Below are 11659 nucleotides of genomic sequence, written 5' to 3' on the forward strand. Positions count from 1 at the left end.
GACTCATATTTATCAAAGTAACCACCTTTCCTGAAGGCAACATAAGGGCCTCAAGCCTTCTTTGTCATGCTGTCACTCAGTGAAAAAAAAAATCTGAAACACACACACACACACACAAAAGTTTGAATTGATTTGAATCTGAAAAGAAAGTCTGAAAGACCTCATTTATGAAAATTCGTAAAAGTGATAATTGAAAAAAAAAAATTTCAAAAGAATATCAGAAGTAAATCAAAATTATATTTAAACTGAAATTAATCTTTTTGTACACTTATTTATATTTGAAAACTGGAAACTTTTTTTCAAATGAACAAAAATTTTGGCATTGATCCGTTGATCTGGCGCTCTAAAGATTCTCAGTTTCTCAGTGACAGTAATTACAAGGAACCTGTAGCTCTTCACCTGCTCCGCCTCAGCCCCACTGATGTAGACGGGGTGTGTGTCTTTGCCTCCTTCTTTCTAAAATCAACAATCAGCTCCTTGGTTTTACTGTTTTCATGCTTAGGCAGAACCATATGGGCAAGACCATAGATTTGTTTATTATTATTTTTTCTTTATATACACTTTATATGCAGAACCCACCGATAGCCTAGATATTTTATTTGTTGATTTTTGTTTCCAAAAGTCTATCATGAATCACTTTATCAACAATGTGCTAATAGACAAAACAAGCAAGCCAAGAAGAAAAATACTCTGGGTTTTTGGTGCTGCTGTCGCTACATTTTTATGTGTGGCTTTTTTTAAATTATTTTTTTTAAAGCAGTGGACCTTCAACAATATAAGAAAGCATACATTTTTTTATGTAGTAGTGGCCTAGATTTCCCAACAGATAGTAACTGAACAATAACATATATTAAAAGGTCATCCTAATACTTGGACATCTAAGGAAATGAGTATAATAAAATATTGTTCTGTTTTGGGTGAGAAGCCTGTCTATGTGGAAATTACTTTACCATGAAATAATCAACAAAATCTTTTTTTTTAAATCAGTCACTAAATTGATCACCAGGTGGCACTGTCCTACCAAATATCATTAAAACTCAGTGTCAATATCACCAGTGAAGCAATTTATTGTTCTCTCAATAAGGACAGTTAGAGATAATGCTCATTCATGCATATTCAGTGTTCATATCAGAGTGTCAAAGGCTCTTTTGTCTACCTCCTCCGTGGCTCAGCTCAGTGTAGCCTACACACATTCCTAACTTGTCATTACAGCGTGTTCTTGAATTGACTGATAACTTAAAAATCTGTCTGGACGATAAAAAACATGCTAAGAAGTCAAACACTCTACTTATAAAAGGAAACACCCACAAAAATATACATGTTTTATCAAGTCATTTGCCTCCTCGTTTATTTTAAATAAAAGTGATTTATTATTGTGTAAAGTGTAACCGCAATGATGTAGTACACTTATCAGTGATCATAGAAATAAGTAAAATTTTCTGTTATGGCATAATTTAAGTACAGTCAAACTATTCTATTTTTTTCTTTTTTTTCTTTTTTTTTTTGTTTGTTTTGTGTGTTTTATTTTTGTTTTTTTTTGGTTTTGTTTCTAATTATAAGAATGAATTGATGAATTCTTCATTTTTGCAAGAAAAGCCATTAAGAATTTAAAGCTGTTAAAAAGTTAAAAAGATGTGCTTTCAAATACTGAAGACATAACAAGACAAGAGAGATGATGCACACACACACACACACACACACACACACACACACACACAATTTTGTATCTATTCACAAATGATACATTATTATTTTGCGGGCTATGTTTTAACAAGTGTTTGCTGCTTTAGTTCAGCTTAAAAATGGATTCAAAGTCTGGCAGTATTGCAATAAAGCAGATAAAAATATTACCTTCTTGCTGCAGTGCTTTTAATCCCCAAAAGTGCCTGAACAGTGGAGATACTGCTCACCAGGTTGTGTAGCTTTTGGCTGCATTGTGCTCTTGATGCTTTAGTAATGAGTCAATCACTGACACATAAAACTGTAACGCGTTATCAGAGTGCTTCATCATCACATTCAGCACTGACTAAACACAAAGTAATGTCCATCAGCAAAAGTTGTTGTGGAGAAAAGCTGAGGATGAGTAATCCTGACAGCAAGAGTTTGGCTGAATTAGATTCTGCTGCCATAGCAGATTTTTTTCAGATTAATACCAAGATGTTCATATATTTTTATTTTTATTTTTTCTATTTTAAAGGGATGCCACCGAAGACATGAAAAGTGTGTGTTTTATAAAAAAAAAAAAGCTGATTGATTCTTTTTTTCTTCAGACTTTAAGCATAAAAAATGCCCCTCACTTTCATGACAACCAGACAAATATTAGTGAAATTCTCTGTACAGCCTTATTTTAACAAATATTAATTAAAATTTACCTCTAAAAAAAATCTACACACTTATATTAATAGTTGTTAGCATGAGCTACTGAGAACTTGTTTTAAGATGTACTCTTATAACTTGTGATGCAGAAATTAACAAATTGATACATGGTGTTGTCAACAGTTGTACGATCACAGTGGTGTTCATCCTGATGGAACAAACCCTAAGTAAAAATATATATGTTTTTTTTTTGCAGCCTTACTTGTTCTGATATGTAATAATTCTGTATATACATAAATATATATATATATAGTGTATATATATATATATTGTGTGTATATATATATATATATATATATATATAGGATATATATACATTACATATATATATATATATATACATACATATATATATATATACATATATATATTTAAAATTTAGAAATACTTCATTGATCCTCAGGGGGAAATTGGAGGGAAATTGTGCAGGAGAAATTGTAGAATATCATCACCAAGTCCTACCAACCTCATTTGTTCCCATTGCGGATATAAAAAAAGAGGGGCTTTAAAATATCTTTAAAAAAGTTAAATTATTTTCTAAAGCGACTGAGTACTGTAGTTTTTAGCAAACATTTCCCAAATAGGATTAAAACATGCACTAATTAGGGACTACTTGGTGTATTTGGTGTGCTAGTGAGTGTTTAGAGCAGCAGGACGCTGTATGTCCATAGAACCTGCTGTGTGTGTGTGTGTGTGTGTGTGTGTGTGTGTGTGTGTGTGTGTGTGTGTGTGTGTGTGTGTGTGTGTGTGTGTTAATGGATTTAAAGGAACACATCAGTCAGCGTCAGCGCCACAGTGTGACGCATTGATGTGCTTTTAATAGGCTTAGTTTTTGGACAACAATGGATTACAGGGAAGACGTGCATGTCACTGCATTGATGGTTATTGTTTTCTAATGAAATTTGTTGACTTTTTTAAACTTTTATTTAAACAGGGGATGCCGTTGAGAGCAAGCTCTCTTTTACAAGGATGCTGTGATTACATTACATATAAAAACAACAAAAGCGCACCACAGTAAACACTGACAAGACATGAGAAATGTAGCTGATACTAAAGTGCACATTACAGGCAAACACACACTGCATACATCAACAAATAGCTCAAAACATCAACATCTGAGACAGCATCACTCAAAAAAACATGTGCATTTGCCCAAAAATCTCTTACAGCATTCATTGTGCCCTATGCCAGTCAAGAGAGATTTAAATTCATTGGAAATTGTGTGCTTAGCACAATACGGGAAATAGACTTATTCTTTCAAGACAAAAAAAAATAAATGCATGAAGAAGATTCTCAAGCAGTTGACCTAGACTTTTGTTAGGGATAGAAACTTCAGAATAAAGCTATTTTTCACATTTTACACCATCATGGAGGGATTACGAGATCACATGACACCATCACTCTCTGCCTTCCTCGGCACATATACACAGGTACTCTGTGTAGTCACAAGCCCCCAACATGCCACCTCTATCCACAAACCCAAAAAGCAGCCGCTGCCGCCACACAATCCCAGAGATCATTAATAAAACCTCATGTGCCACGCACAAACTCTCCTCTAGGATCTTGTTTCCCCTCTCCCCCCCAGCCTCCCCCCTTCCTCCTCCACAGGGCCCCGACTCCCCCACTAATCTGCAGTAGGATTTAGATATTAGGCGGACAGATGGAGGTGTGGCTCATTCAGTAATGAGGTGAGCAGTGGCAGCGAGTCCGGAGGCCCAGACACTGGCAAAACGATGTGCGGATTGAGCTGTAAGAGGCCCCTACATAACCAGATGTACACAGCTGTCACACTGCTGACAGAAAGTAATCCTGCGACCCCAGCCCGCTGCCAAAGACAGAGAGAGAGAGAGGATTACAATCTCTCCTGTGGAGGGTTAAATGACTGCCAGATTTAAAAAGAAAAGTTAAATCTATCTATCTATCTATCTATCTATCTATCTATCTATCTATCTATCTATCTATCCATCTTTGCAGGAGGGGGAGCGTGAACCCTCAGTGTAACTCTAAGTGATCTTAAAGTGGCACTTAGCTTCAGCTCTCAGGTATGAAATGTGAAATGCTCGCTGTTGAATTGGAATTTCCGTTCACCTCCTGAACTGAGATTGAGTTGACCCTGAAACAGACGGCACACAGTGGATCCACATGGACAGGGCTGCTGTTGCGCACACACACACACACACACACACACACACACACACTGCAAAAAAGAGACTAACTTTATACCCTGAGTCTTCAACAGGGAGTTCATGACCCCTAGGGGGTCCTCAGAGTTACTGCGGGGGAAGCCAAATTATAGTTTGATAATTTCATTTGTTTTAAATTAAAATGTTTTTTTTTAAAAAACACATAGACATGAACCCAACCCATTATTAGTGAAGATAAATTCATAAAACTCTTTTAATTTACAGAACAAAACGTTATTTATACTGTCATTATAACTGTTACCCATGACTCCTTGTGCAATATTGTGAGCTAACTAATGCTGAAGCACTGCTGCAACTTTAAAAAGAAAGAAAGAAAAGGAGCTAATGAGGCTGATGCACCTCGCCATGCTCCAGCTGCTGCTGACTTAGCAGCTACAGGAAAGGACAAATGAGAGAAGACCAAAAAATATAATATAATATTAAGTGCAACTTAATTTCATACAGTAGGGGGTCTCTACTTTCGTCTCTTCTTAAGCTAAGACGTCCTTTGCCTTAATGTTTTATTCAGGTAGAATTTTTTTTTTTTTTGATAAAGTTTGCAAGTAGCAGACATAATTTCAGGGCCAGTTTTTCGTTGCACTTTCATGGGTTTTTCAGCATCTTCAAAACAGGACTGAATAAGCAAAGCAAATATAATATGAAAAAATATATATCTTTAATGATTTGACTGGTAAATGATGGTAGTTTGCACTAGAACATTTGTAATGACTTCCTTACAAAAACAAAACAAAACAAAACAAAAAAAAATCACAACATTTTCATAACTGAAGAATTTTTGTGACTACATATCAGTGTGTATCCTACTTTAACTGGAAACAGAGAAAGAAACAAAATATGATCCATTTACTCAACTGGGCCAACTTTTGGCATGCTAAAGCAAGATGATAGAACCTCTCAAAAGCATAGATATATTTACTATAAACTGTACAATTACATCTAAGGCCATATTGACAAAAAACTCAATATAAAAATCATTACTATATCTGCAGTATATAATAACTCATGTTATCTTTATAACATCATGCTTTAAATCTAATATATAAACTCTTAAAAAATGCAAACCATCTCTATGATGGTGTCTTGGAAAAAAAATAAAGCCGATACCAACCAAACTATAGCTAAAAAAATTATAGGCGTATTCTACATTTACTATAATAACTATCAAACTATTAAAAACTGTTCAATCAAAAGAATATTTTCTTATTTTTTTTGGTATTTATTTAAAATGACGACGCACTGATGAATGCTGGGTATTTGTCCGTTGTCAGGACGATACGCTTCCGGTTAGTTGAAGCGCGCAATCTGTCAACACTGATAACCGGAAACACCGAGGCAAACCCCGGGAGCAGTCAGGCCGTTCAAACACAGAAGTCGTCGCAAGAAAAAAACATGAGAGAAAAGAACAGGAGGAGAAGGCTGAAAAGTTCCCTAAATTGGATTTTTTAATTTTATTTTTTTACAAACAGTCGCCAGCTCACGGACAAGCTCCTCGCTGCTGCCCTGTGTGAGTCAGCAGACATGTCGCAGGTAAGCTAACGTTAGCAATAAGCTAGATAATGTTGGTCTAAATTATCGTAACGTTTGGCGGTTGTTTCAGATGTAGGTATTATGTAGGCTAAGTTGGAGGCCGCTAATAAATTAGTATCTCTACCGTGTGGATAGTTAGCCCGAGAATTATTATGGAAAGCTAGCTAATAGCCTATTAGATGCTAGCTGTTCCTAGCATTAGTTAACTGTTATAATTACATGTTTTCGGTTGCAGGTCTAACCAGTCAGAGACAGAGGCTTTCAAATAGGTGAGTACAAGTGGCTTTTTAAGGGGATTTTGGGTATCTGTTGGGCCGCCGAGCCCATGTCTTAAATGTTGTTATTATTTGGGAGTCAGGTCACTGCCAGCATCTGTGTCATGTGTGTATTTTTGTGCATGTCTGTAGCTGTTTTCGGACATCGTGTGTTTTGTTGATAGCTATTGTAGCTCTCTTCTGCAGTGCAGTTGGCCTGATGTTGTACTAAAAATGCTTAAAAAAGTCCACGGTCATTTCAGCAGATAGTGATTCTTTTCTCTGCTGTCATTGAATTGTTGTCATGTTTGTAAACTTTGGCTGTCACAGCGCTATCCATGTTTCTGATCACTTTTTTGTTTACCTATATATTCTGCAAATCCAGCAACTGATTTAGCATATTCCCACAGTAAAATCCAACACATGGTTGGTACTCTATATTCCGTAATTGTGTGTGCATTTCTATGTGTGTGTGCGTGTGTACTTTCTAACTAACAAGCCCAAGGACCCGTCGTTACTAACTTAGGCCATTGGAAAAGACCAAAAAATATTCAGAGATTATCTCAAGTACAACTCTATTTAATACAGTAGGAGGTCCCTACTTTCCTCTCTCTGTAAACTAAGGAGTCATTTGCCTAAATGTCATATTCAGATAGAAAATTTGTATTTTTTTTAAATGAATTTTGCAAGTAGGAGACATATTACCAAAGCCAGTCTTTCATTGCACTTTCATGTGTTTATCAGTATCTTAGAAGCAGGGCTGAATGGAGAAGGAAGGAAAACATGCTTCAGTGATTTGACTCTTAAATGATGGTAGTTTGCACTGCAACATTTATTTTGACTTTCTTACAAAAAACATAACATTTTAATTTTTTTTGTAACTTCATATCAGTGTGTAGCCTGCTATAACTGAAAACAGGGAAATAAACTAAATAAGTTAATTTCTTCAACTGGGCCTACTGTAGGACTGCTAAAGTAAAATGTTAGATACCTGTGTTTGGCTTCGGCCTACTTTCAGTCATTTGCTTCTGTTCTACTACATTTTAGAAGTTATATTGTACTGTTAGTGATTTTACTGATTAAAAATCTTCATACATAACACATCATCTTATAAAATATGATGCATTGTTATATTGGAAAAATGCCCATCACTCTAAGAGGTCATGAAAATAGCTCTAGCCTAACCAGCTGCAATATTAAAAATGCAACTTATATGTTAAAGTATCAACGATAACATTAGTAATCCAATCATTAAGTCCATTCTGCATATAACCAAATATTTAGTATAGTATGCTCTATGGAGTATAGTATATTTCATATTATATTTTTAATCTTGATACTGTACTCTAAACATTTTGCAGTTATTTCTTGTGTTTGTTAACAAAAGTAGCTTAAATTTGACTAGTCATTAAGTATTCTGAAATAAAAGAAGTATTGCATCTTTTACTTAAATAAAGAATTCGTCTTCCACCACTGCCTCTACGACAGTCAATAGGTTGAGTGTAAGAGTGTGTGTCAGTGTGACTGGGAGCAGCAGGAAGCTGAGAGGTGAAATTTGAGTGTAGAAGAAGGGCTGGATGTGGGTGGGGGGGTGTGGAGGAGATCATGGAAAGGGGATGCAGGGGGTGTAAAGGGTGGTGGGCGGGTGAATGGCAGCAGTGGTGGTGTTAGTAGTGGGGCACTCTGGGAATGACTCGCTGCATATGTTTATTAAGTTTTCGGCATGGTGGACGGAGAATGGGTTCAGAGCAGGGTGAAATGGAAAGGTGTGTGTGTGTATGTGTGTGTGTGTGTGTGTGTGTGTGTGCACTGAGGAGATGATGGAACAAATAACTTCATCCTAAACTTGTCATTGGGAATTTGGCACATTGTTTCCATCTCTGATATGAGAGATTTATGAAGGGATGGGAAAATATGTGTGTCTCTGTTGAGTGGTTTGCAGACGGAGTTCATTTCAGAGCTAGAAAGTGTTTCCATAATATTCTTTGTGTATAATATTATTTTTCTTGATCTAGATTGGAGTGTAAAATCGTAATAATCACTGGCATCTTCTTATGATCTTGTTGAAACTAAATACTTGGAAAAAAAAGTACTGATAACCCTCATTTGCCATAGACCGGGGCAACACATTTGATGAAAGTGACAAAATAAATTACCATAATGAGTTATTACATCACATTTAAAAAAAAAAAAGGTTCTATATAGTCTATGCATAAACAGACATAGAATTATTTGTATGCCAAAAAGTCATTCACAGAAAATGACATTTTCATTTTCCCTCATTGGGACATTATGGGGGTCAATGAGGTCACAGAGAGTTCAAGCTCCATGTTAATCTGTCTGTCAGTTTTGTGTTTAATGTGAACTCAAATAAAATGAACCTTACTGTAGAAACTGACAAGTGACCTTTATGGTGTCTAATGCAGCTCATGAAATAATTTGAAGATTGTTGTAGTGTGTGTTTGAGAGAGAGAGAGAGAGAGAGATGTTGTGGCTTGAGAGAAAGATCTCAAGGCCAGTCTTATTTCTCCTCCTCCTCCTCTTCCAGCCGCTCTTTGAAGAGGAATGAGGATGGGAGGGAGGGCGCATAGAGGGCCAGAGGAGACCCAGTGATAGTAGAAGTGAGGGGGAGAAAGAGCGGAGGAGAGGAGAGAGGGAGGGAAGGGGGCAGAGGGCACAGTGACATTACCTCCAACAGCCTCCGCCACCTCCCTGTGAAACTGATTTAATAATTCAGAGACTGAGACGTTCAGATGAAAAGAGAGAGTGTGTGTGTTTACAACAATCATAGCTTTTTAAAAAAATGAATGTATTCATTTTATTTTGCAAAACAAGTCACACTTGTCACCCAAACCAAAAACGATTTTCCATTATCTATCGCTTCCCTCATTTACGTTTTTTTGTTTTACTGAAAATCTCATTATTGTGCACTTATTAATCATCAAATTGTAGTTTACATGAAGAACTAACAAAAATTTGCCATACAAAAATATTTTATTTTAAACTGCTGAACTTCTTTTAACAACAATAAATTCTGTAAAGTGATCCTTCCTGAAATGAAGTAAATAAGTTAGTAAATTATGTGACAGTATGAATTAAAAATGCACTGGAATAAGATGGATTTTTGGCATTTCCAACTGTTTGAAAGTGATAGTAAAGACACAGACAGAAAATGAGTGAAGAGAAAAAGATGGGCATGACATGCCCAAAAGGTCCCATGCTGAAACCAAACCGGGGACGGTGCGGTCATGTGGTATGTGTCTTAACCGCCATGTCAGCAGGACGTCTCAAATGGGATAATTTTAACCAGTTGACCAAATGTTTCTCTTGTTTAAAAAAAAAAAAACCAAAACAGGAGATTTGAAAGATTTCAGACTTTGACTTTACTGCCATTTGTGACAGAGAAAGAGAGAATAAAAGCAGAGCCAGGGATAGTGTAGACATGGTGTTTTTGTGTATTTACGTGTGTGTGGATGTGGTGTGTGCAGCAGAGGGGGGCTGTGAGGAGGGTCAAAGTCAGGGAAGGCAGGAGGTATGAAGCAGAGTTCACCTGCACCTAGTGACCTTCACTGGCCTCCATCCATATGTTTATATTCACTGATTCATGCCTTCTAGAAAAGACTTCATAGAAATGCATGCACGCACACACATGCACACACACACACACACACACACACACACACACACACACACACACACACACACACACATACACACACACACACATGTTAAAGTCTACCAATTGCCATTTTTTTTTATTTTTTATGATTGGCCTTGATTGGACAAGTAAAAGTAAAGATAAAGACACACCTTATATATTTATTCCATATTTTTCTTTAAAAAATAGAAACAAAAGAGATAGATATCGAAACAAAAAGATAAAATATGAGGGAAAAAGACATCATGTATAAGTCACCAGTTCATCATTTTGTCCTGAATAGGCGACATTTCTTTATCAGAAACAGTTGGTGTCCATGTGCATAAAGCATCCCCAATTTTTTTTAGAATATGTGGCCTTCAGTAACATATATCAGCTTTATCATGGCCAGGCAGCTTGAGAGGCTATCAGCCATGTTGTCCTTGTACGGGTTAGTGTACGTGCAGCAGTGTTAGACAGTGCAAGAAACACAAAACTGTTGTACAGGTTTTAAATAAACTCCCAGCTTCGAAAAACGTATTTGGAGGAGGAATTTCAAATTTCACAAAGAGCACCTATCCATGTATCGTTTTGTGCAATGAGACATTACTACAACAATTGCCACATTTTCAGATCTCTGTAATCACTTCACTGATTACACTGTTACCAGAGGCAACAGAAATGAGGGCAAAAGCTACAAAAATAAAACCCAAGTTGTTTTAAACTGTAGGAAATTCTTCACACGCAAATGCACTGTTACACACATAAACACATAAATATGCACACACTAACCTGACTTCAGCCTCACCCATAACCCCCTGCTAGCTTGAGCTGAAAGGCAAACCAACACCGACCCACACACACCTCCATCAGACCTCAGCGCTGCATTTGTTTCCAACTAAACCCCCGCCTGGCCGAGTTTACGGGGTTTACATGCAATGCGAGAAGCAGCACACACTCCTTCACACCCCCACAACCCCTTCACTCTCGCTTTGTTATTTTTATAATTCAAGATTGGGGTGGGTAAGAGATGGGGTGACAGGGGGAGCGTGGCACTGATAAGGTAGCTAATACCCAGCTTTTTAAAAGGTCAGAGGTCACCTTCGCTTGACTGGGTGGTGGTTGGGCTGTTTTTCGCATTTGAGGGGGCGGCTGAGGTTATGGGGAATGGGTGTTAGATGACGTGGGGTTGTTTTTTTTTTATATTATTTAATTCTTAGCAATAACAAAAAAGAAAAAACTGCAGAAGGAAAAGCAGAATGTTTTTCCTCAGTGACGGTAAACGGAATCAGTGTCCTGTAGGAGCAGGAAATCCAGCGGGATCAGTCTTCTGATCTGCCCCGGCACTCCACTCAGACGACACACACACACACACACACACACACACACACACACACACTTGCTACCACTAAATCAGGCTGTTGATTGAGCCGGCCTCTAATTTTAGCCGCAGACCCCCAGCTCCCGACCAGCAGCCCTTTACATCTAGGGTCCGGTTGGTAATAGGCGGAAGAAAAGGTGATTAATAACTGTCATGTCTGTCACGGCACAGTGGCGCACAAGATGGGGAGGGGTCTGCGGCGCTGATGCTGTGGGGGAAATGGAGTTACACGCGAGATGCTAACAGCTGTTGTTGTTGTTGTTGTTGTTATCTGGGGAGA

Source organism: Plectropomus leopardus, chromosome 5, assembly GCF_008729295.1.
Source record: "Plectropomus leopardus isolate mb chromosome 5, YSFRI_Pleo_2.0, whole genome shotgun sequence".
Classification (NCBI taxonomy): domain Eukaryota; kingdom Metazoa; phylum Chordata; class Actinopteri; order Perciformes; family Serranidae; genus Plectropomus; species Plectropomus leopardus.